Raw genomic sequence first — 27,585 nt, forward strand, 5'->3', positions numbered from 1 at the left:
AGAATTTCTGGCAACCATAAAGAAATTTTTTCATGTTTGAGCTCATTTTACTGCATTTTAATTTGGACTAGATTCACAGAGTGAAAATACTGTTGTTTAAGGTTGTGTTGTTTTAATTTAAAAAAAAGAGTTTTCAGAAATTTCAGGCGGTCCCGACTCTAAGGTCGAACACCACTGATTTAGTGGCTCCTGAATAGAGCTAATAATTTCCTTTTTTTACTTTTTTCAAGTACCCCATGTTGTGCCATTTTGTACCCCCATTTGAGAAGTACTGGTGTGGTCCACATATTAATATCAACAAGGGAAACCCTTAGTATGGTTGGCCAAGTTCTAATCTCCAACAACATTTATTCCTCCTATAGAATTGAGGTTTTGCAGAACAGTGATGTGATGATAGAGAATGTCCAGAGCCGCTTTGGTGTCTGCATCAGGGGACGTAAACCAACAATAAATATTCCTAAGAATTCAATTGAAAGGCAAGAAATTGATAACCAAAAAGTTGAGAGTGCTTCTTAAATAAAGCTGGGACAAAGGACTTTCTCACAGGTTTTTAGCTCGCCTTCACAGGCACGGGGAGAGCTTTCACATTTAAATATAATATTCATTTCCTCTTCAGCACTTTTGGAGACTTCTTACTATAAGAAATAAAGAATATGAAGGAACTCGTGTCAAAAGGAGAATAAAGGCAGAGGTTAGAGGTACGTTGGATGAGAACCACAAAGACAGTCAGAGGTGAGGACACACACATAATTCAGTGTGTGTCAACTGGAGTGAGTCGGCCTTGAAACCATTACCAGAAAGACTTGTCATCTAAACCACCAAACTCTCGGTTTGTGCAATGCCATTCGCATCAAGTCACAAATCCACTCAAAAGAATCAACATGCATGCGTATGAGGAGAATAAAGATAATAATCAGTGTTAATCATGTCACTAGTTAGTGTTCAAGGTGTCATGGCTAAATTTATATTCCAGCTTAGATAATTTTTTGAATCATCTTTATGACATGTTTTCAATTTGATTGTCAGGAAAAGGCAAAAAGGCGTGCAGAGCGTTTATAAAAGCACGTGAAAGATGCTCCATCCACTCTGAGGTGAAAGGAACTAAAGACACATGCTGCAAAGAAGAAGTTCTACTGAAGCCCGGAGAACAAAGAGAAGAAGGAAAGATGGTCCAGACTCAGGGCATCACTACTGAGATAAACGGGAACGTCACTTTTCTCCTCTCATCTCTGTCGACCGTGTCTTTGTTCCTCTCAGTGTGGCCTCATGACAGCACCGCCTCCTGCTGTCAGCAGGTAAAGTGAGGGGGAGATGATGTAAAATCAAGATGCGACACACGGTGACACTAATGCCTCCATCTGAGCCCGAGTAGCCACAGGAAGAACACGAATGTCCACCTGTCATTCTAAAACATCTTCTACTCACTTTCATGCAAAACCGATACGATTGTTCTTCTATTATAGAATAAAAACCTAACAAACTGAATTGAAAAAAAAAGCAGGGATTATTACTCTTTTGCAAAAAAAAAAAAAAAACCTTAGAAAGTATAACATTAAAGGGGACATTTCATGCTAAATCCACTTTTTTAGCCCTTAAATGCATTTTTGTCAAATATTTTTTATTGGCTTTTACATTGGGAAGGTACAACGCAACAATATACCAGATGTGCATCAGTGGTAACCCCACAATTGGATCAAACTTGTTACAGTAGAACACAACATAAATCCAGGGAGCATTAAAGGACAAGTCACCCTTCCCTAACGAGACACATCATTCAATCACGGCCATTCACACCATAAACAACAAGGTGGACAAGACAATCACAAGTCAGGGGTTAAATAATTAGTTATAAAAAAAAAAAAATAAATTTCACAACAACAAAATTAAAACAAGGAGTAAAAAGAAAATCAAATGAATAAATAAATAGGACAATCAGCAACTCAGTTCATTGTGTTTCAGCTTCAATGTGCAAAGTATCTATATGTCGTAAAACAGGTCGCCAGATTTTATAAAAGACCTGTAAGGAACCGTTCAGGGAGAATCTGATTTTCTCAAGTCCCACACATCGCAAAATCTCCTGAATCCATCTATTATGTGTAGGTGGGGATGCATGCGTCCATTTGAGGAGGATGAGCCTCCTCGCAAGCAAGGTAGTGAAAGCAATAATATGTTGTGAGGTTTTAGGCCAATCAAGTGATGGGGGCAATCCAAAAAGAGCGACGAGAGGGTCAGGGTTTACTGTGCGGCTAAGGATCATTCCCAACGTGTCGAAAACGGCACGCCAAAATTCTAAAAGTTTGGGGCACGACCAAAACATGTGCATGTGATCAGCTGGTCCGAGTTTACATCTGTTACAGGAGTCCGCTCTATCTGGATAAATCCTAGCTAACCTTGCATTGGTGAAGTGGCTCCTGTGCAGGATCTTGCACTGTAGGAGTTTGTGCCTAGCGCATATTGAGGATGTGTGAACGAGATTAAGGATACGGCTCCATTGTTCATCAGATATAGTTATCTGGAGATCTCGATCCCAGACAGCTCTCAGGGAATCCAGGGAGGTCGGGTTCATTCTAAAAATTGAATCATATAAGATTGAAGTTAGGGACTTCTGCGTTATTTTTAGACGAAGAAGGGAATCCATCAAGGTCTCAAGGGGGCAATTGGGAAAGTGAGGGAACTGGTTTTGCAAAAAATCTCGGATCTGGAAAAAACGAAATAAATGAGACTGAGGGAGAGTGAATTTTCTTGACAAGTCTGCGAATGAAGGGAAAATACCATCAATATAGAGGTCTTCAAGGGTCTGTAGACCCTTGTCTACACTGGGGCTGGGGCTAATTTCGATAAGGAATGTAGACCAAATTGTTTCCTAAATTGACTCCAAATTTTTAAGGTCTCAGAAACAACAGTGTTCTGTGCTACACGTTTGGTTGGTAGGGGTAACTGTGAGCAAACGATTGACCATAATGCGTTAGGTGAGGAGGCTAGTTCCATGACGGCCCATAGAGGACGCTCCTTGGGAGCAACCTTAACGTTCCAGAAAAGGACTTTATTGACATTGCTAGCCCAGTAGTAACGGCGAAGGTCCGGTAAGGCCAAACCTCCAAGGGATTTGGGAAGTTGGAGAGTCGACCTCTTTATGCGAGCTCGTTTGTTACACCATAAAAATGAATTAATCAACTGATCAAGGGTGGAAAAAAAAGATTTGCGGACGAATACCGGGACATGGTCAAAAATATAAAGAAAACGGGGGAGAACTGTCATCTTGATTAGATTGACACGTCCCACAAGAGACAAGGGGATAGTAGACCACCTAGCGAGGTCCGATTTACAGCGTTCGAGTAGTGGTATGAAATTTTTAGCAAATAATTCGGAGAGTGATTTCGTCACAATAATGCCAAGGTATTTTAATCCTTGGGTCGCCTTTCTAAATGAAAAAAGGGAGGATGGGAGGTTCTCTGCAGAGGAGTTAATTGGAAGGTACTCACTTTTGTGCAGGTTAATTTTATAGCCAGACAACCCTCTGAATTGTTCTAAAATATCTAAGATAGCAGGGATGGATGAGGCTGGGTTGGCGACATAAAGCAGAAGGTCATCTGCTTATAGGGATAGTTTGTGAGAGATACCAAATCTAGAAATCCCTTCAAATTTCCTTTCGTTACGAAGCCATAGGGCTAAGGGTTCAACTGCAAGAGCGAACAGGGACGGAGAAAGAGGACATCCCTGCCGGGTGCCACGGAATAAGGAAAATGATTTTGATTTTATTCCATTAATATTAATACTAGCCACGGAGGAGGTGTAAAGAAGCTTAATCCATGATATGAAGTTAGGGTTGAAACCAAATTTATGTAAAATAGTGAACAGGTAGCCCCATTCCACACGGTCAAATGCTTTCTCTGCGTCTAGTGATAAAATGATTTCGGCTGGATTACAGTCTGATGAGGAGCATATAATGTTTAACAACCTTCTAGTATTATGAAAAGACTGTCTCCCAGAGACGAAGCCAGTCTGATCTGGGTTTATTAGAGTTGGAGTGACCTTCTGAAGGCGAGTGGCGAGTACTTTGGATAAAATTTTAAAGTCAACATCGAGGAGTGAAATGGGCCTGTAACTGCCACAATGGAGGGGATCTTTGTCCTTCTTAAGCAGTAAGGTTATTGATGCTTCTGAAAATGTAGAAGGTAGTCTCCCATTTGTGAACGCATCATTAAATACCCTCACCAATATAGGAGCTAGCATGTTGGAAAACGTTTTAAAAAATTCTGTGGAGTATCCGTCTGGTCCAGGAGATTTGGAGCTTTGTAAAGAGCTGATAGCCTCTAGGACCTCGGCAACTGCTATGGGGGCTCCCAGATTATTAAATACATCATTGTCTACTTGAGGGTATGGTAAACAGTCCAGAGAATTATGCTTTGACCAAATACAAGAGGAGATCTCAGATGAGTAAAGTGTCGAGTAATAACAAGAAAAGGTATTACATATTTCCATGGGATCCATTGTGATTGACCCATTCGGAGACATTATTTTGGGTATATGTCTAGAGGCACTGGCGGCTCGGGCTTGGTATGCCAAAAGTTTGCCAGGTTTGTCACCTTGTTCAAAGAAGCGTTGCTTTGTTTGTAAAAGCTGAATCTCCACTTTACTGGTTGACAATAAATCGTGTTGAGATTGTAACTGCAACCTTTCCTTATACAATGCGGCTGAAGGGTTAGTGGCATATTCAGCATCTAAAATATGTATTTTATCTGATAATTCTTTTAATTTAGAGAGTTCTGTTTTTTTAAAATGGGATACAAATGAAATTATCTGCCCACGTAGATAAGCCTTGAAGGAATCCCACAGTATATCACTGCTGATATCAGGCGTGTCATTAATTTCAAAGAAGAAATGTATTTCTTTAGTAAGAAAATCTTTGAATTTAGCTTCCGAAAGCAACTGTGAATTAAATTTCCAGAATTTGTGAGTCTGTCTGCAGGGGGAAAAAGAAATGTCAACTGATGTAGGGGCATGATCGGAAATTACTATACTGTGATACTCACAGGCAACAGTATTGTGCAAAAGCTTATTATCCACCAGGAAAAAATCAATTCGCGAGTAGGTACGGTGAACGTGAGAGAAAAAGGAGAACTCCTTATTAGAAGGGAACCTGGTCCTCCAAGGGTCCACCAGTCCCAATTGGTCAGCATGATATTTCAAAGTGGCAGCCGATTTTGTTAGTGTGGTCTGTTTTGTAGATGATTTATCAAGAGTTGTATCCTGCAACAGATTAAAATCACCCCCAATAATGATGAGATGGTCTGATAGATTAGGCAGAGAGGAAAAAAATTTGGATATAAATTTTTCGTCGTCCCATGTGGGAGCATACACCGAAGCCAGAACCACAGGAGTATTCTGCAATTTGCCCGAGACTATAACAAAGCGTCCATTAGGATCACATATAGTGACAGACGGTTCAAAAGTGATGTCCCTGTGTATAACAATCGCAGCACCCCTCACCCTCTCAGTAAAACCAGAGTGAAACACGTGACCCATCCAAGCCCTTTTCAAACGAGAAATTTCAGAATTGCGAAGGTGAGTTTCCTGTAAGAAGCACAGATCCCCCCTAAGGTGTTGTAGGTGCGATATTACCTTGTTGGCCTTGACAACATTGTTCATTCCCTTGACATTCCATGAAACAAAGCGGATAGTCCTACCAGACATCAAAATGGACCTTCAGAGTTGGCTGAACGAGCTGTAAAAAGAAAAGAAAAGAAAAAAAAGAAAAAAAAAAAAGGGGGGGGGGGTGCACAATACGAAAAACTGGACTCCCAAAGACATACACACACATTCATTCAAAACAAGTAAATCCCTTGGGAAAACAAAACTCCTGTATCGTACAAGATACAAAACTCTTCCTCCTATTCCGGTCACTCCTGCTCCAGTCACTCCTGCTCCCATTGCAGCAGGGAACATACAGAGAATGAACCCCTAGAACAAGGTATAGCAACTGCTTAGCAGCGAGTGTGAAATTAAGCCCATCTAAGGCAACAAGGTTTCCACGGTAAGAACTAAATATTATAACATCCAAAATATAATGTAATAAAATAGAAATTAAATAAATATATAAATTGAAGAGGTAATCGTGTCAAAATTAGTATAAAATAGCTGCTTAAAGTGTTCGTAAGATGTAGAACTTGGAATGTGCAGGTAATAACATTATACATGAATGGATTAACAGGTTATCTGCAAAATGAAATATTCAATCAGTATATGTATATTAATTCACCATTGAATCTGTAAAATAGTGTAGATATATATAGAGAGAGATAACATTCCTCCTGAAAATGTATATTTGTGAAAAGCATATACTGGGCAAAGCAGACCTGGAAAAGTACAACACCCAGTGAATTAAATGAACTGAGCTTCAGTACCGATTCCCGCCACCAGGTGGGAAGGCTCAGCAGGTCAACACCGCATTAGTAATGAAAAGAGAAAAGAGAGGGAAAAAAAAACTTCAGTGTGTCCTGTGCAGATCTCACTAAGAATGCTTGGCAGCAAGGTATTCTTCAGCATCCTTCACGGACAGCAGCCGCAGTCTTTCCCCTCCCTCCATAATGATCAGAAGCTTGGCCGGGTAGAAAAGTGAAGGTTTCAGCCCCCGCTTATACAGCTGCTGCATGACGTCCCGGTATGCGACCCGCTGCTCCATCACCTCGAGGGTGTAGTCTTCATAAAGTCCGATGGGCTTACCAAGATACTGCATGTCAGATCTTCTTTTCCGGGCCTCTCGAATCACTCTCTCCTTAGTCTGAAAACTGTGAAACCTGATTATCACTGGCCTCGGTCTTTCGCCTTGCTTCGGCTTCGGGGCCAGGGATCGATGCGCACGATCCAAAACAGGGGGGGTTGGCAGAGTATCCTTTCCCATAAGCTCGTGCAGAAGGGAGGCAAAAAAGGTCGTTGGTTGAGGGCCCTCGATTGACTCTGGCAGCCCCACAATGCGGATGTTATTCCGCCGGCTACGTGACTCCAAATCCGCGGCTTTGGCTTTTAGCTTAGCATTGCTAGCAGTTAGCTCTGCACACTTAGTCTCCAACGAGTCCAAACGATCGCTCACCAAGTTCGCATTAGCTTCCAGTGATGAGATGCTCTGCCCGTGAGCGTTCAGGGTAGTTTGCACAATGTCCAGCTTTGACTCTAGTGCAGAGATAGTGGTTCTAAATTCCACGGACAAGGCAGCCCTATGCTCTTCCAGTAGGCCAGTGAGCGCGGCCATTGTAACACTGCCATCCATCGTGCTATCCTTGGGCAGAGAATCCTTCCGAAGCTGCTGTTGTTTTGCTGTCCTGGAAGTCATTTCAGTGTCAAAACATCAATGCTTACGGTGTTTTCCAATTAAAAAGGGGTAATTCTAGAGATATAATGCAATGAGTTCAGGAGCGGGAGAAAACGTGTCTACTCCTCATCCACCATTACCGGAAGCCTTAAATGCATTTTGATGTATATTTAGATTGTTTAGAAGCACATACAAGTTCAAATTAATCTCTTCAGGTGCTCCGTTGATATCTTCATGTTCTGTTTTGGTCATATTTTTCAATCTGTTTCGATTTTTCGATTCTCTATTACGTTTTTTGAACAATAACGTCAGCGGAACTGCCAAATTAGTACATCAACTCCAGGTCCAACACTTCGAGCAATCCGCCATTTTTATTTCTCGCTTTTATTTTGTAGTCCAAGCTCCAGGATGCAGAAGTTACGAGAGGATAAGTCAAAATGTTCGGTTGTTGGATGTAGTAACCCACACGCTTCATTACAACGTCTCCCAGCATCAGAACCTTTTTGAAGTGCCTGCTTGAGTTTTATTTTTCACGGAAATGTATCCACATCTGTGGGTAAGGTCATTTTTGTGTGCGCGCAGCACTTCAAGGATGACTGCTTCTACAACCTACAACCTTGTCTGATTGAGGGTTCAATTCCTTCTATCTTTGGAGACGACGAACAGAGCACTTCGGTAAGCTGTAAATAACGCTAAAAAGTGTGATAAGACGTCCCTGTCATTGTTTTGTTAGCATTAGCAGTTACACCGTCTTGATATGTTAGCGCTATGTACTCGTTTTAGATCCTTGATGATATGGCCTACGTGGTTTAATTTAAGTCTAAAGTTTTCATTAGTCATTTCATTTTGCCGTTTTTGTCTTTGAAAAGACTGTATTAAAATGCATTTCGTGACGTTAGCTTGGCGCTAGCGTTAGCTCGGCGCTTGTGTTAGCTCACTTGTTAGGGTTCTGCAGGTTCATCATCTTCATTTTAATCTCGCTCCACCGGGTCCGACTCTGGCTCAAACATGTAAAGCTGGATGGACAAGTCTTCCGTTGTTGACATTGTGTAAATAACGTGTGAATAAACTTTTTCTGCGCCGCTACATAGCCATATCTCTTCTATCAAACTACAAAAATGGCCGAGCAGGGTGGAGTTGAACCTGAACAGGGGGCGGGGTATGAAGTGTCTCATTTGCATTTAAAGAGACCGCACCAAAAAAAGTTGCTCTTAGAAGCACATCAGAAAAGGGGTCTGGGGAGCTATAATAATGAGGAATTCAGACCCAAGCATTGCAGTTCCACTTTATATAGACCACAACTGTATGATTTATATCTAAAAAGGAAGGATTTAAAACCATGATATGTCCCCTTTAACCTTCTACATACTTAGGAGGTTCAAATGATGCGACCAAGCCTGGATTTGAAACTTATAAAAATGAAGATCTTGACGAAAGGAATACGCCAACTTATTGACATTTTGATTTCTCATGACAGGAAGTTGAAAGGAAAACCAAGTAATGCTAGGGGCTCTGCTGAACATCAGGGTCTCTCATCACTGATGAATCAAAGCGTAGTGAAAAGAAACCAAAGAGCACTGGAATCAATGTGTGGCATTTCCACACATTTCTTTAGTTTAAAGCACTGAACAACAAACATTTCCATGTATTTAAAATGCATGCTGCGCTTTGTTATTCAGTGATGTAATAACTAACGAAGAGTGCTTTGGAAGTTGACTAGAATGCTGTCAACGTGTACACACCAACATTATTAATATATACAACTGAATTATTTAGTATTTTACACAATGATTCATGTTTACTTTCTCTGTGGGTCACATTGGATGCTATAAAGGACCACGATTGGCCCCCGGACCTTGAGGTGGCCACGTTAGATTCAATAAAACAAAATGAAATGTTGAGCAGGAAAATACGTTTGAAATAAAAAATTCCTGTTCTAAACTAACTCGCTTACTGTGCATTGACACATCTCTGCCTCTTCTCTGGCCAGTCAGCCAACTAAAATGTTAAAGTTAGTAATTGAATTTCAGATGGCTCGTCTTATTAAGTCATTAGTAGATAAATATCCCTTATTTGAAGAAATGATGGAAAGTTAGGGGAAGAAAATTAGGGTTAAAGGCTGGTGAGGGAGAGAAAGAAAGCAAAGCAGAAAAAGGCAGACAGAAGAGACGGGGCGGATAAAGAGGCTCTTTTGTGTTGAGTCAGAAACTCATTTTCTTGTGCGTGGCTGAAAAGAGGGAGAAAGTGAAGTGTTCATGTCTCTCCTGGTGTGCTCTCCCTCTCTCTCACGCAGTGAGGCTCATTGTGGCCCAGTTCGACTTCTGTGAACACTTGAGATTGAGGGAAGGCCGAGGGGAGGGAAAGCTAGCGTTGTTAGCAGAGCGAGGTCACAGCTGGGTATAGGTAGTGTAAGTTTCAGCCACTATTAGCGGTGTATGGTATAGAATCGTACGTATGAATGCAGCAATCAGGAGTAATGAACATGTTCAGGGTCTAAAGTGGTTAGAATTGAGCTCAAGTAAGAAAATGTAATGAAACTATAATAAGATAATAGAATAATTTGAGGCATTTATATTATATATATCAAGAAAAAAGGAAAGAAAAAATATTTATTTTGTGCAAATCCTTAAAGTACAAACAGTTATTGTATCTTTAAGTTTCAGACTTGCATTTTATTATTTTGTTTGGTTATAATAACCATCTCAGTAAGTGGGAAAAAAGTTACGAGCTGCCAGCATATGGCAAACCAATAATTCAGACAGCACATCCATGACATTGATGACTATTTGTTCATTTCAAACGTCACACACATCACCCATTTAAAGTAACTAAACCCTGAGGTTTTGGCAGACGTATGTCTCGTAGGCTCCTGGAAGCAGTTATGGCACCATTTCCAACACATCAATGCTGTATTTCAAATGACACTATGTACTATATACTGTATAGTATGATTATGATGATGAGTGTTCCCACTGAAGTATAATTCCAAGTTTCCAAAGATGCATTTAGAATCTACAACGACAAAAATCTGAATCACACTGAGGCTAAATATCTCTGTTAATTCTCCACCTTTGAAAGTTCTGTTACGGTGAAATATACGGTTACCTCGTCTTTGACTTGAAAACACACTCTGTGGTGATAAATGATGAAGATCAGACAGGAGAGAAGATGAAGTAATAAAAAAATGATTTAATCTAAACTAAATAAAAAGGTACAAAGCGGGATAGACAAAGAAGTGGTCTCCTCTGGCCAGAGGAGAGGCGCGAAGAAGAAGGGCCCAAATGTTCCTTTCACACACATTTATACCCCACTGTCCCCCCGCCCCCCTTTCACAGACAGCAAAGAAGAGACCAGGGGGGGAAGGTCAGTCTGCCGGAGGTGACACCTCCGATGTCGGGAAAGTTAGATGTGTGTGTGTGTGGGTGTGTGAGTGAGTGTGTATGTATGTATGTGTGTATGTGTATATGATGTATGTGTGTGTGTATGTGATGTCTGGGGTGGGTTTGGACGTGCTCTGGCCTTCGAGATTAAACTGAGGCCAACTGACATTCCTTTACAAAAGCTGTATTTTGGGAGTATGGGCCCACTGACTTTGCAGGAAGAGGAAAAGACATCAGACAGGCGTGGAAAGTTACAAATTGGGGTATTAAGTTGAATGAGATCAAAAAGCAAATATATGAGTATACATACAGTAATTAATCAATTTTGCCACCACAGTTCTGAAAACATTTTAAGTGAGAAAGTAGAATGTCAACATGTGCTCATTTGATCCATAAAACAAGAAGATATGCTTTTATTTTGAAAATACAATTTTTACGCTCCGCTAGCAATACATCATGGCGCGGTTGAGGATGACTAGTGTGCTCACCGTGCATACTTAAAAAATGTCCCCATATAGTATACTGTACATACGGGTATTTCTTGCGTACTCTTGCGTGTTTTCATACTAGCTAATGTGAACACACTACATACTAACTTCAATGTCAGACTTAGTATGAGTAGTATGTTAATACGCAATTTCAAACACAAGTCTATTCTATAAAATCTCCAAACAACAATCTATGCTATGCTACTCAATACTCACTATACCTCTGGAATCACAGATTTCTAATCCCAGCCTACTTACCACAGCTGCTAGTTACAGTACTATAGAGGGGTGTGGCCAACTGATTTATTACATAAAAAGCCACCAAAACATCACCAACCTCCATTCTCAGTTTATAGCTAAATTTGATTGTATGATTATGCAATGACAATAAAGACTTATCTATTACAAAGTACAACATACAACAAAATTAGACCACAGTCCCCCTCGATGCAAATCACATTTCATTCACACAATATATAAAGAAATAAATAGGATAAAAAGTGCAAAGAGGCAATTCATCGACCATTTTTTATAATAAAAACAGTATGAATAATAAATAATAAAAGCTGATCAGTGTGGGTCTGTCAGGAGTAAGCAGTTTTCATTCAGAAGGGATATTGCACTGTTATAAAAACTGTCTCTCAGTCAGTTTGTGTCTCGAATCTCCTGCCAGAGGGCAGCAGCTCAAACACCTGATGTCCTGGGTCTGTGCCATCTCTTAAAAGTTTTTCCTGAAAATCCTCAAAAAGTGGAGATGATGTTGCACCTTCTTCACAATCCCTGAGGTATTGGTGCTCCATTTGAGGTCTGCATCCATGTGTACACCAAGGTACTTGTAGCTGTGCACCCTCTCCACAGCCTCCCCACTGATGCAGACAGACTGGAGAATACCTTCTTCCTCCTAACATCCACTATCAGTTCTTTGGTTTTTGATGAGTTGATGATTAAATGGTTTTCAGCACTCCACTCCACCAACCTCTAGGTCTCAGTCCTGTATGGCACCTCATTTCCTCTAGAAATGAGCCCGAAAACTGCAGTGTCATCTGCACATTTAATGATAATGCTGCTTAGGTGGGTGCTGATACAGTCATATGTGTACAGAGTGTACAGAGAAGGCCTGAGCACACAGCCCTGTGGAGAGCCTGTGTTGAGGCTGAGGGCTGTAGAGAGATGAGGACCCACTCTGACTCTCTGAATAGTCTGTTAAGAAGTTTCTGATCCAGTAGCAGGTGATGGTGGTCCAATGTCCAGTCATTTTTTTGTAAGTCCGTCCAGAAGTATGGTGTTAAAGGCAGAGCTAAAGTCAACAAAAAGCAGCCTCACATAATTCCCTGGATGCAAACTGAAGTGGATCAAGTGTGTCATAGGAGGTAAGACATAACATGATTTCGGACCACTTTTTCAAAACATTTCATTATGATTGGTGTTAGGGCCACTGGCCAATAGTCATTTAGGTTGCTGATGGCGGGCTTTTTGGGCAGCGAGACGATTGTGTCTGACTTCAGACATGATGGAATAACGCACTGGGAGAGTGATGCATTAAAGACGTTGGTAAATACTTCAGCCACCTGGACATTCTTTGAGAACCCACCCGGTCATTCCATCTGATCCGGCAGCCTTCCTAGGGTTCACTGCCCTCAGTATGCCCCTGACCTCATACTCCTGCACGGTGAGGTTGGATATACTGTAAGTCAAACTGGGAAACTGTAGTAGTATTTCTGTGTTTATCAAACTGGTAGCCCTACGGATTATTCAGTATCTTTGGAGCAGCTCTCGGTTTCAGAAAGGTTGGTCATCCTGAAAACACACTTGTGTATGAACTGTGTATTTAATATAAGCTCACTTTATCTACTTTATTTCTTTCTATCGTTCTTCTGGTTCCACATGATCAATCAAAAAAAAGTATTTGTGATGGTGAGGCTGTGGTTTCATTTAGTTTGATGTCAGAGTAGTTCTATAGAAAAAATACAGTATTGTTCTTTGACATATGTAAGATGAATCACATCACCAATCAACAGTATCAACATCTATTAAGCCACAAAGGTCTCTTTCCACTTCCAGTGATGTCCTTATTGTAATTACCTAAACTAAAAACGGTGGGATAAAAATGGCACAAATAGCACTGAATGTCCACAAATCCCGTTTCAAAGATAACTCTGTTCAAATACACAACACACACACACACACGCACACACGCACGCACGCGCACACACGCACACGCACACACACACACACAAAACCCCCATATCTGTCCTCCCCACCCCGGGCATTGGACCAGACAACAGAGAGAAGGACATCAGAGGGATAATACAATTGGAAAAGCTTTACAGCGTGTAATGATAAACGCGTGTGTTTGTGTGTGTGTGTCCATGCCCAAAGGGACAAGCTAATGGGTTTATATCTTTCTGTGATAGCAGTGATATGGAAGCTTTGTGATTTCATTATGTGTGTGTGTGTGTGTGTGTCTGCGTGTAAGCTAAAGATGAGGACAGAGATAGGTTGTCTGATGCAGTGCTCATTGTTGGTGGACATAAAAGACACACACACACACGCACGCAAACCTATTTGTCCCTATTCATCTGCTCTTTAACCTGACGCAGAAACAGAGGCTGAGAAAGAAAACACATTCATTGGCTCCTTGTCACACCCCCATTACACCCTTTGGCACATATTAGTGTCTGCACACGCATGCAGGGCTTTTCAGGCTTGTTGATAGGTCAGCTAGTTGGCTCGCTCTAGCAGAACTGGAGTACAAGGTACCTGTGGGTGAGAACCAGGTGAGGAAGCACAACCTCTCCTTCTTAACAGACGTATTTATATTTGGTCCATAACACTTCAGAGACAAAGCATCAGAGCAAAATATTGTCTGTGGACGACATTACTCTGCTGCTGCTCTTCTATTTTTTCATTGATTTATTCATTGAAGCAATAATATTAATTATTACATTTGCAATGCCTTGTTTTTAGTAAAGTTAGTACAGTCATAGCCATAAATGCATTGTACTAATAATAGGCAAAAAAAATTAAATGTTTCAGTTTTTAGTTTTCGACCAAGTTTTTCATTTTGGTGCATCCCTACTCTCTATCCTGTTTTGTTGTGTTCTCCCCTTCCTGTACACTAACTCAAACTGGTCCAGCAGATTTTCTCCACATCTGAGCTCCTTCTAAAAGGGACTTTTACATTTTTTATATACATTATGCCCCAGGTTGTGAACACAGTCAGCCCTGCAGTCCCCCAGGAACCTGAATAAAAAAGGTTTTTGAGCTTTACCAAAGACACACACATATTGCCCTCATGATCAGTTAAACGGTGCGATCATTAATACCATGAAGGTCGTCCACTTCCTGTTTATTTAAAGCCAAACTCAATCCAGCGCTACTGATGATCTATTGATCACCTCATGTTTGTCCTGCTCATCCACCAGAGTCCAGCCTGAATCTTAAACACCTCGTCAGACGCGCACACACACACACACACACACACACACACACACACACACACACACACACACACACACACACACACACACACACACACACACACACACACACACACACACACACACACACACACACACACACACACACACACACACACACACACACACACACACACACACAGCCAGCATATTTGCTTGTTTACCAGTCAGAGGGGAGTCTGCTGCAGCGAGGTACGATCAAGCCACTGATGGCTGTGTCTCATGCGTCTGCACAGCTTTCTGCGACAGGTGCATTTGTGTTTGCATGTGTATAACAATCACATTGCAGATGTTTCTATATGGTCCACGCAGGAGCGTGTGAGTGAGTGCCGACGTGACTGTATAATGCAGGCCTGTATTTTTTAAAGTGTAGTTTGCTATTTAAATAAATTACAATTATTGTTATGAGGACATAAACTGGCGATGAGCTGTGTGTTATTGCTGAAGTTTGTTGTTTTAGGGCGAAAACTGTGCAAGAAGCAACTTTAGCGCAAGTGTACAGAACCCGGAAGTGACTAGCGTAGCAACAGAGACGCTACAAACACAGCACGGAGGACAGCACAGCTGTGGGTGGAGGAGGTGGATTCTGGATAGCAAACAACTATATGGTGGAAGGAGCTTCACTTGGTGCTAGCATAAACCCACAATATACAGGACCCAGGGGAGTTTATCGTTACGTATTTGCGACGTAAGAGGAACCAATATGTGGAATTGACAGGGAAGCAAACAAATGATTCCTAGGAATTGGATTACTGGGAGCCGGTTCTCAGAAAGAACCGGTTTTCGATTCCCATCCCAAGATCTCATGTCTTAATAAATTCAGTGCTTTGTATTAAAATAATTCCAAAACCGTAAACAGTGTTGCTTAAGAAGTGCAGCTACGTGACAGGATCCTGAGATGTTTCCATCTTTGGGGCAGCTCAGTGAAATGCTGCTGTGACAAACATCACCATGTTGGGTTTGTCAGCACAGAAAGCAAGTATCCACATAACACATCACACACATGTCACCAAGGATTAGAGGAGATTAGATAACTTTCTAATAGGAAATAATAATAATAATAATAATAATAATAATAATAATAATAATAATAATAATAATAACAATGACAATAAAAATAAGTGCAGCTGCACTACAAACAAAAACCTCCTAAAGAAAGCAAAGAGATTCTCTTCTCTATTCAAAGAAATAGTTCTTTGGTGTCTGACGTGTGCTGCACAGCATCCAAAGGTTGGAGAAAACAACCCCATTCTCACCATCACCAACAGTGTGTGTCACCAGTTTGTAAGGTTTGCCCTCACCTCAGCATCACAGAGGGAACCACACACACACACACACTCCTCATCTCACACACAGCAGTGGAACCTGACTGGGACAAAAGGCTCTATTGTGGGAGCTGGCAGAAGGAAACCGTGTGCGTGTTCGTGTGTGTGTGTGTGTGTGTAAGAAGATAATAGCACAACATGCCCAGAGCTACCATCATTTCATTTGGAACAGTGTGTGAAAGCAAAGGAAAGGCAGCAACACACACACACACACACACACACACACACACACACACACACACACACACACACACACACACAGTATCATTATCACACTGAGCCACATGCTGACCCCAGCCTCAGGTTAGCGGACTCTGCCAATACCCCGCACACGCACACGCACACACACACACAGCTTTAAAGCTTTAATCTCAAAAGGACAACGTATACACACATGTAGCATACATAGTACAAAAGTAAACAAGTGTAAATGATTGGATAGAGGATATATCTTCATAGTTTTTTTCTTATTTCAAAGCAGATATTGACTGACTGTGTTTAAATTCCTGTGTGTGTGTGTGTGCGTGTGCGTGTGCGTGTGTGTGTGTGTGTGTGTGTGTGTGTGTGTGTGCGCGTGCGTGCGTGCATGTGGAGGGTTAGTCTCTTTCCAACATTGTTGTCATGAACCCCAATCACCCAACAGCAGATGGAAAACCACCACAGCTTGCCCTCGCTGCATGGCCACAAACACTGTTACACAAACACTGTTACACAAACAGTGTTACACACACACTGTTACACAAACACACTGCAATTACTCTGATGAATTGTCTGTTTCTGGAGGTATGCATTGTGACTGGTTTTTTAGTTTGTTTTGACTATTTTGTACCTGATTTAATTCAATTTTATTTAAATAACACCAAACACAACAAATCTTCAAGTGATGACGATGGTACGTTTTACCACCTGAGATTAAACCAGCGGAAGAGCTAAAGGCTTTTAAAGGACATGTAAAGAATGTACAGAAATGGCTGAGAGCAAAGCAGGTGTGTGAATACTATAATTTGTGATCATTGATGACCAACACACAGTATGTGACCTGCAGTTGTCCCAGGAAAATAAACAAATACAAATAAAAATAATACTTGATCAGTTTTTATGTACATAGGATATGAACACTAATAGGTCTTTATTATGATATTTATCCAGATTTATTTATATATTATATTTATATATTTTTTTATTTATCTCAAGTGACAAATCTGTTGCATGGCCCAGTTTACCTGTTGTGTGTTGTTCTTAGTGTTTGAACAAAGTGAATGAGGCGGTCAATCCAGCCATGATAATACATTCTCCATCTCTTTGATCTGTGTTGTAACACAAGCTAATCTGATCTAAAATGAATTGATTTTTTGTAAAAAAAAATAAAATAAAAAAAAGTCTGTTTTTTAGGCTTGGTCGATTGAAATTAAACTGGGATAAATGTGGGACAAAAGACCAAAATAATCTTTTTTTTATTTAACTATGATAAAATCTAATTTAAGTGGAGAAAGTGCCACACTTTGAATATAACCCACAAAATTTGACTGACAATTCATGCCAGTCTAAAATAAAAAGCAAATCTACACAGCCCAGATTGAAATTATGGACATTTCTTTGTTCAACAATATTAGCAGTCATTACCAGTAGTGCAGTCATCATTCTGTGGCCCAGCAACATTAACCTAAAAAAAACCCAAATTGAGAACAGTGACAAAGGAAAGGTGCACTTCAGTTCACATGGTCGAACTATGGAATAATTTAAATTTCATTAAATTATCAAGATCACTTAATAAGTTAAAAAATAATGTAAAATGTATTATGCTGAAAAAATATGAGACAGAAGTGTAACTGTATTGTGTGTTTCAAATGAGATGTGACAGTATGCCTTTGTTTAATGTAATACATTTTTATGTAGGGGGGAAGACGTTATAACTTCTTTCTGCTTCTTTTCATTCATCTTTTCTTCTTTTTTCCCAATGTGGAGGAGAAAGAATTTTGTTTTAATGTCTTGAATGAAATAAATAAACAAAAAACCAACAAACAAACAAACCTGGTGCTCACATCTTTGAGCTAAGACCAGTGTTAACAGGGAACTTTGGCATTAGAATCACAGCTGTGCTATATTGGGTTCTGATCAGCGTGTGACACACTTCACACAACATGCATGTGACACATTTACTGAATGTGTGTACCTGAAAGAAGTCTCATTCCATGCGCTGCAATGATAAACGGCTGTCACCTGAATCAACACAGAACCCGCCAACGCTTTGATTAATTTTACTATTAACAACAAAACACTCCCACACATTGGCCCTCTTTCATCAACCATACGAACATTCAGATCTGAGCGTACGACATGCGTGCAACAATATTCACACAAGCTTCAGTATTTTGCGTATACGAGGTCTTACCTCGTATACGCAAATCTGTGTGTGGACCTCAACTGTCATTTAAGCATAAGACACACATTTAGACCAGATCTACACAAATTATTAAAACAAAATGAAATTACATTAAAAAAGCCCACATTAATACTGATACTAGTTTTTTGGTTTTCCTCACGGAATACTATATAACCCTGCTGTTAAACTCTGTTACAGGAGCGCATAGGTTCACCCAGTGCACACATACAATCACACACGAGACGCAGCGCTGCCGTCTGGGAGAATGAGGTCCTATTTCCTCCGTGAAGTGCATCACTGGGGGCTGTAAGGAGGAAATAGGACCTCATTCAAGTGTTTGTTCCTTAAACTTTTATAAATGTGTTGCAGTATTTAATCAGTAATGTGATAATTCAAAGGGGAAATTGGCTGAAGGCATAATAAATAGACAAGGGACATTTTCTCATTTTTAAAGGCTTTTTTTTTTCAAGCATTTTGATAGTTAATTTCTTTAAATATGATATTTAGAAATGTCATATTTCCATGTGTCTCTCCAGAATCTCTGCTGTGAAGTTGTTCTCAATGCACACAGGGGGGCAGATGTCGCATGCTCCTTTTCCACAGTGTGTTTAAATAGGCTGTTTTTATTCCAGTTTTCACACTGTAAAAAAGCACATCTTTATGGCGATTTTTATCTTTGAAAAAGTTTCTTTTCTTGTTTGAACTCAGTGGTCGGGGCCTCCGAAATAGGAATGCGTAACAAGTTAATGACGATCGAATTCAGCCACCGCGTTTATCAGTACCCGATCATTTGTACGCTGGGATTGGTCAAATACGAATGTTTCATAAATCACACGTTGGTCCTGTCATACGGCCAAATGTGAACTCAAATTTACGGCCGTTTTCATGCAAGGTTGATAAATGAGGGCCACTGACTGAATATACACAATCCTTTACTGTGATTCATCTTCTCCTACATTGTGCCTGGAGGCCAAAGCTAGTGCTGACCATTAGCCTGCTGGGACCCTTTCCCTTCCTTCACTTCAAAAGTGTTGCTGAGTGTAGACACCAACACATGACTCAGCAGTGAGCCCCTTCACTTTCATCTCCTCTCTGATCTTGGAATCACAGGGATTGATTCCACTTTGCCGGTTTCAGTCGACACCAAAGATGTGCTGCTGTGCGAATGGCCTCCATTCATCAGAGGTTAGAGACAGTTTCTAAAACCCAGCATCTGCAGTGTCATAGCTATGTTTCCCTCCTTAGCGTGTACACGCTGCGTGTGCATGTGTTGTGTTGGATGGCTTTTCTTACTGCTGTGAGCTGATATGTGCGATGGAGCTGCGCTTACACACAGCTGCCTCAGTAAGCTGGCACTCTGTGTGCCTTTGGACGGCTCTAGTCACGGTGAATGAAAGATCAGAGGGAGAGGAGAGGTAGATGGACAGCCCAGGGAGAAATAGTGGGATGGGAAAACAGGGCAAACAGAGAAGGGAGGAAGACAGAAGAAAGAAATGCCAGCTAACAATAACATACGTCGCCCTGCCAACCTTTCTTTCTTTTCTCTGCTGCTCCATTTGCTTCTTTTGGGTTCTCAGAGAGATTCATTTATGTTTTAATTCAGCACAATGCAGAGATCACACAGTGTTACTAACTTAGGAAGCATGTGTGAGGATTCTAATACAAAATCAGTTAACAAGTACAAAATGTATTTGCATAATTAATAGTGGCTCCACGCCTCTGTGTGGATGGAAAACTGCAATTGGAGTCTCCAATATATTGTCGCTGCTTTATGGAGGTACAAATTACTTTATAAACAAAGGAAAATCAAATTGATTCATTGAAAACTGCCAATGTTCAAAACACACAAAAAGTTACTTTACATTATGGTTTGAAATAAAACCATCAACACACATTTTATATCAAGTAGGTTAATAATGATCAATCATCATGATTTATAGCTTGAGTAGCATCATTGGTTAAGTTTACATAAGCTTCTTTAACAGTAAAATGTCCATGTACCTATAGAAATGCACACCTGCACATTTCAATAAATGTTTGTGTGTACATTTGGTTTGTCTATTGGAGACTGACGGGCGGTTTCACAAAAAGTTTAGGTTTAGTGGTATTACAATGTGTGCGAACATCACTCCGCGTGCTAATAAGGAGTACAAAACCCAGGGAATCAGGACTGTGCGTCTTCAGCATATCAGAATGCGCCCTCATTCCATTTAGCGCGTTGCCCTCTAATTAATATGCATAGTAGGCACATCTCCCCGGGGGAACAAAAATATTGGAGGAGGAAATGCAAATAAATTAATGCAGGGGACGCAATGCGATTCATGAAAACTGGAACTGTTTGCGGTGATAGTTTTTGTACAGAGAAACAGTACAACTGAGAAGCAGGTGCAGTGCATACACGCATGCAGTCGACAGAAAACACAGGAGGATTAGATGGAAAAAATGCTCCAGTTGTGTGTGTGTGTGTGTGTGTGTGAGTGTGAGAGAGAGAGAGAGAGAGAGAGAGAGAGAGAGAGAGAGGGGAAAAAGAGGGTCGCTGTGCACAGAGATGGATATATGGATATGACGATAGATCGATATCGCTTTGGACTCACTGCTCCACTGATCTCCTTTCTGTCCATGTTTTAACCGTCAAAGTCTTGTGCTGTGTCGGCCAGAATCAGCTGATCAGATGCGTAATTTACGTATGATCAATGATGGCACAATGGTGACATATGAGTGTGCATGACACAGCACTGCTCAGACCTGTGCTGAATGATGGTTAGTAGTTCATTTTCAAAAAATGCAGACTGATTGACAGACCGTGTTGCTGTATTAACTCAGATTAATAGGACGATTTCTGTCCTAATCTGCCTATTTTGCATGCACTGATCAGGGCAAAGTTACAGGACCAAACGGAGCACCCACATTGAATGAGGGAGGAAAAAATATCATTAGGTTTTAAATTTGTTGCTTAAAAAAAAAAAAAAAGAAAAAACATTCCTATTTGTTTATTTAATTTTCTACATTATTAAATGTTTGTGCAGCAGACAGAGAAATCTGTCTGCCTCCAATTTAACTTCCTCATATGTCAGTGTGCATGTGCGCACTGACGTCTCCACATTAAACTAGCAAAACGCTCATTTAAATAGGGGCGGTCTGCACCAGTTCTGCTCGGGCACTAATGATTGCTGCAATCTTAATGAATTCCACACAGCAGGTGAGGAAACTGCGTCACTAAAGGATTGAGGGAAGCAACTGGATTACCACCCTTTATTTCAGATCTTAGTGAATCCCTGAGTGTTTGGCCTTTTGGTCAAATTATAAAGATTTTGTAGTTTTGTGAACGAGTCTTACTTTTATAAATCATGTACATTTTGATTGTAAACTCACTTCTATGCACCATTAGCAGGCTAGCTATTTATAAGGCTAGCTAGTTAGCAGCAAATTAACAGCTAACATTGGTTTACCTGCTGTTAAAGGAACTTTTATAAGTGACTACAATTTGGTTTTCAGATGATTCATTAGAAAGCTTCATATTCTGTGAGACTTTAAAAAACAATTAGCTGTTTGTTCCTCCTGCGTAATGGCTACAGAAAAAGTGAGCATGAAGCAACAACCAAAGTTTTTTCCCCTGAACACCAGATCAGAATAAAAACTATATATCAGGGGTACTCGAGTGCAAACCTTACGGTCAAAGTCATAACAATGTCATATTTCAAACAACATATTTTCATTCAAAACAAAACAAATACTAAACAAAATAAAACGCCTTTTCATTTTTGACATAAATTCAACGTAATGTTTAAATAAAACAAAACAATAGCTCTGAAAAACAAGCATATCACGAAAAGTAGGAACACTTTTTTTAATGAATTAATAATTGCTGTTCTCATAATTTAAAAAATTAACTTGTTAAAATAAAGCTAAACCTCCCTCTCAGTTTAAACAAAAAATCCAGTCTGTCATACAATCTTTTAGTAAACAAATACTGTATATCCAGATTTCAAAATGTAATATTGATAATTCTGTTTAAATGAATACACAGTTTATAAAATGAGGGAAATGGCATCGCGTGTCTGCTGAAAAATGTTGAACTTTGGCACACTTGGTGTGACAGTCAGAGACATTGATATTTTTTTCATATTGAATGAACATGTATCAACGACAAATGCTTTAAAAACTAAATCGCAAATCCAACATCTTTCAGACACTCAAAGCGCTTTACAGAATTAAGGCATTATTCTTTCGCTCCATACTTAGTGGTGGTAAGCTACTATTGTAGCCAGAGCTGCCCTGGGGCAGACTGACAGTGAGGCTGCCAAAGTGTGCCCTCGGTCCCTCCGACCACCACCAACACTCACTCACACACTACATTCATACTAGGCAATGTGGGTGAAGTGCCTTGCCCAAGGACTAGGGTTGGGCATCGTTTGGATTTTGCCGATTCTGATTCCGATTCTCAATTTCGATTCCTGTTCTAACCGGTTCTCGATTCCGATTCTTTGAGTTGTGCAGGTCAACAGGTCACAGATTTCACAGGATAATCTTTTTATTTGAAAAAGCCTTTAAACAGGTAATTTTTATTAATTCACTTAGTTGATATAGTTTAATTTGGTTGCTGTAATGTATCTAGGGTAATCAACTACAAAGGTCCCAACTGTAACTGTAAAAGTGAAACTTGCTGAAATAAAACTACAAACAAGTTGTCAGCAGTCTAAAAAACAAAGAGCTTCTAGATGTGAAACTGAATAAAACAAACTCAAGCCCTGGAACAGTCATGTGACAAATCAATCAACAGTTCTTGTTGAGAAAGATTATTATTATTCTACAGTGGAAACAGAAACTATAAAAGATAGTTATATTTTGAACCTGCTTATATTGTAGGGAACATATTATATACATAAATGTAATTGGAATCTGAAGCCACAAAAAAACACCACTTAAAAAAAAAATAGACGTCTTTACAGTTATTTGGGTCATTCTGTGCTTTCACGACTTGCGGCAATTTCGCGCTACTGACGACATAATCCAAGATGGCGCGGCCCGGACTACAGCCGACACTATTTAATAAATTAATGTAAATTAATTAAATTAAAAATAAACTGGACTTTAAGCCTTTATTCGTCATGTATATATGTTGTTACACATATATATTGAAATTTGTCCTCTGCAATTTAACCCATCCCTGGGGAGCAGTCGGCAGCCATTTTTCGGCGCCTGGGGAGCTGTTTGGGGTTAAGAGACTTGGCTCAGGTGTTAGTGGGTCGTCTTTTGATCGAGAGGTTGGGGGTTCGATCCCAGTATCTGACTATGTGTCAAAGTGTCCTTGGGCAAGACACTGAACCCTAAGTTGCTCCCAGTGGTCGACTAGCACCTTGCATGGCAGTCCTGTCCCACTGGTGTGTGAATGTGAGAGTGATTGGGTGAATGAGCTGATATGTAAAGCGCTTTGAGACTGCTTCAGTGTGGTTATAAAGCACTATATAAAATCAACTCCGTTAGTCCGTTTACCTCAACATCCACAGGCCAGCGTCCTTAACCACTAGGCCACCATTCCCTTAAAAGACATGGATATAATGAAAAGAGTGGATGGACAGAGGCAAAAACATGCGGACTTTCACACGGACACACACAGACTGATTAAACACACACGGACATCTGTAAACACGGTAAACGGAACAGGCTTCATCGACTGGCAGGCACTAGGACCTGGAGGCGGAGTAAATGCATCCTCGTACTGCATTCACAGGCTGTAATATCACCAGTTTATCATTTTACCTGTTGTTAGAGCTACTGTCTTTACCAGAGAGCAAATATTCATTCCTGGTGATTGTTTTCCGGAGTTTTACTGGGCTTTTTACCGGTGATTAGTTCCTATCTCCTTTCCGCTCCGCCGGACCAAACTGAAACCGTAGCCAGACACACACGCCAGAGACCCACACACCAGAGAGACACACACGCCAGAGACACACACACACAAGTCGCGTTCTGAACGCATCTTATACAAACCCCGCGTAAACAAACAGAGCAAGCCGCAGAAACAAACTAGTGCGGGCATTTAAAAATCGAAGAAAAGAATCAAAATGCAAACATCTTCGTAATGGTTCTGGAACCGGACGTTAGGAACCGGTTCCTATTTGGAACCGGTTCTTGGTGCCCAACCCGACCAAGGACACAATGACAGATACCACTGGAGCGACTGTCCCCCAATGTGGCACTTTAGAGTTTCTACTCAGTCGGTATGTCTTTAGCATGCAGTGTGACGGTGATGAGTTCACAGTCAAGTTTCCCATTCACCACAATCTCTAAGTCAGGGTTGGGCAACTCCGGTCCTCGAAAGCCGGATTCCTGAGACTTTTAGATGTGTCCCTGCTCCAACACACCTGAATCAAATGAATGGATCGTTATCATGCTTCTGCAGAGCTCGATGACAACACATTGGTTTTAACCAGGTGTGCTGGAGCAGGGACACATCTAAAAGTCTCTGGAATCTGGCCCTCGAGGACCCCTGTTCTAAGTATTAATCTCCATCAATTGAGCGTGGTCTGTTACAACCAAAGCCCAAGGTGTGAACCATTGCACGATCCCAAAGTAATAAAGCATGGTACTATTTAGCGCCGTTGGTATGGAGATTGCGGTGTATGTAAAATTGGAGTAGACATTGAAAAGATCACAGACACGCCGCAAGAGACGGAGTGGAGACCAGAGATATGACAAACTATTTACACGTACTGACTAAACCAAAACACACACGGAGTCACGCTCGGGGTAAGCAAATATGGGGCTTGGGCGGGCGATCCTTACCAGGGGCTGCCCATTGAGTACCCCTGCTATATATTTATAAATTTAGGGGTGTCCCGATACAATACAGATATCAGATATCAGTCCGATATTAGCCTGAAAACGAATATCGGATTTAAATTTCCGAATTTTCTGATTTTTTAAAAAAATTAATTTTTTATGTATTTTATTCAATTGTAGAATACCTTAGATGCTATGTTGAAGGTTAAAAATTATGTAACCAATTGGTTAATAATAAATGGGTCAGTTTTTCTCATCCCTACTGTTGCTGACTATTGTTCTCTGTTTGAGTAACATTACTTGATCAAGCCTTTTCTAACATTCCACACTACAAGGCTGCAATATCAGTATCATATCGCAAATGAAAAAGTTGTATCGGGACATCCCTAGCTAGGTTTTCCCTTTGTTTAACATAAAACTACAATTGAAAATGACCACCAGTTGATTTGCCCACCTAAGCTTTACCCACAAACAACCTCTGAAAACTTTAAAACTCTAAATTAGTTCATATGAGCTTCAGACATCAAACATGTCTTGCAATTATAAAGATGCTCTTAAACTGGAAAATGTCCACTACTAAACTGGCCACGAACCAGCATTTGGACAGAGAATCGATAACAAAACAAAAAAGTCTGAAGGGAAACTAAAGGGAAGAATTTCACATCATCACAGTTACTATCAGTTCCACTTAAATCTGACGGATTTTTGGATTTTGAAGTGAAAAATGGTCTGTTTTATTTCATTCTACCAGTCTTGTATTGATTCCAATAGTCCAGTATCTTGCTTTTTGCTGTTTTGAACACCCCCTAACTCTTCTAGGTCTATTAGAGGATTGCTGTCACATCTTGATGAGGGCTTCTTTCACATTTGGATGATAAGAATGAAGAACAAATCAGACGCCAGAAAAACACAGACACAAAACAAGTAATATTAAAAAACCATTTAAAAACAAAAGAAAAAAAATGTCACATCGAAGAAAAGGCTAAATAAAGGGACGGAATCAGAATTCAGTCCTGAAACATATTGAAAGCACAAAGTGACAATAAAACAGTAGGAAAAAAAAGAGAGCTGGTTCACGGCCAATTGGAGAAGGGAGGGGAAGCAAAGTGACAGGAGTGGAGGGTAGAACACAGAGACAGAGGAGCAGAGTGTGTGGCACAGAGATGGAGAGTCAATAATGAGTGATTACTGTAATTCTGCCCGTCAGAGACATCGACCTGCTGCTCCCTCCAATCAATACACACCAAGACACTGACGCGCGCACACACACACACACACACACACACACACACACCTGACACAAGTGAGCTCTTTCCACGTCAGTGTGTTTGCCACAGTCTATACACTTGTATACATGGCAGTGGGTGAACGGATTCAGACTCACACAGATAGCCATCACAGGGTAGGACTGCTACACTTAGCGTACGCGCGCGCACACACACATCTCAATCACCCCCAATATCTCAGCAACATCTTTATGTAAAATCTGATGCATTACCTATCAGAAAAGCCACAAAGCAATGAGTAGAGGTTGCAAAAGTACTAGTCTTCAATACTCAAGTTAAAAGTATAGATACTTGAATAAAACATGACTCTGGTAAAAGTAAAAGAAGTTGCTCCCTTGCTTGAGCAAAAGTAAAAAAGTACATGCTACTAAATGTACTCAAGTAAAAATGTCAAAAGTCAAACATGAATTTGTAGAACACTGGTACATGGAAACAAGTTAAATCTGGATAATTTAGCACTCATTATAGATACAATTTGTAAATAAAATGTTTCCAAAAAAAAAATTAAAATGCTCAAATAAACCCTAGTGCAGCTTTGAATTTAACATTTTTAAAAACTTGAAAAAGTTAAGCATAAAACTAAGGGACCTGCCGAACAGAAACAAGCTATAACTACCAATTTTTTTTTTTACCAAAAAGCCTCAAGAGAATGATGTTCTCCAGGTTACTGGATATGAAACATGCCCTTTTTGGTCTGAAAAAGAGTCGTAATGTGATAAAAGGCTTTCGCAAGCAGCAGAAATAGGTAGTGGCGTGTTTAGTTTGAGTGTCAATGTCCTAAACGTAACGAGCTAATTTTTAAAACTAGTACACTGCCCGTCGGAAGTATGTATTCATATAGTGGGGGCTTAAGTAGAGTTGTCAATTATGGCCAAATGAGTATGTGTTTGAAGGTTGGATGTACAAAGAGGTGTACATACTCTGTACTCTGTCGTGTTATAAAGGGGTTTATTTGTGGGTGCAAAGTAAAATAGCGTGTGCAATTTCCCTGGTTTATTTCTATGGGACATGAACATGATAAATGTGTTTGTTGTTTTTTTACTAATTTTTTTATTTTTTTTGTTTGGTGTATTTTTCTGTAATGTATGTTTTTTGGAGTCATTATGTATATTTTTGTATCTTTTTTGGTGTATTTTTGTATCTTTTTTGGTG

The 27,585-nt window shown here is 40.3% G+C and overlaps 1 protein-coding gene across 13 annotated transcripts in view; it reads right to left on the bottom strand.

Annotated features, from left to right (window-relative positions):
* Positions 1 to 27,585, bottom strand: part of ralgapa1 (Ral GTPase activating protein catalytic subunit alpha 1) — a 129,677-nt gene that overhangs the window by 15,396 nt on the left and 86,696 nt on the right. The window lies entirely within an intron of this gene.

This window comes from Gouania willdenowi, unplaced genomic scaffold (genome assembly GCF_900634775.1).
Source record: "Gouania willdenowi unplaced genomic scaffold, fGouWil2.1 scaffold_55_arrow_ctg1, whole genome shotgun sequence".
Taxonomy (NCBI): domain Eukaryota; kingdom Metazoa; phylum Chordata; class Actinopteri; order Blenniiformes; family Gobiesocidae; genus Gouania; species Gouania willdenowi.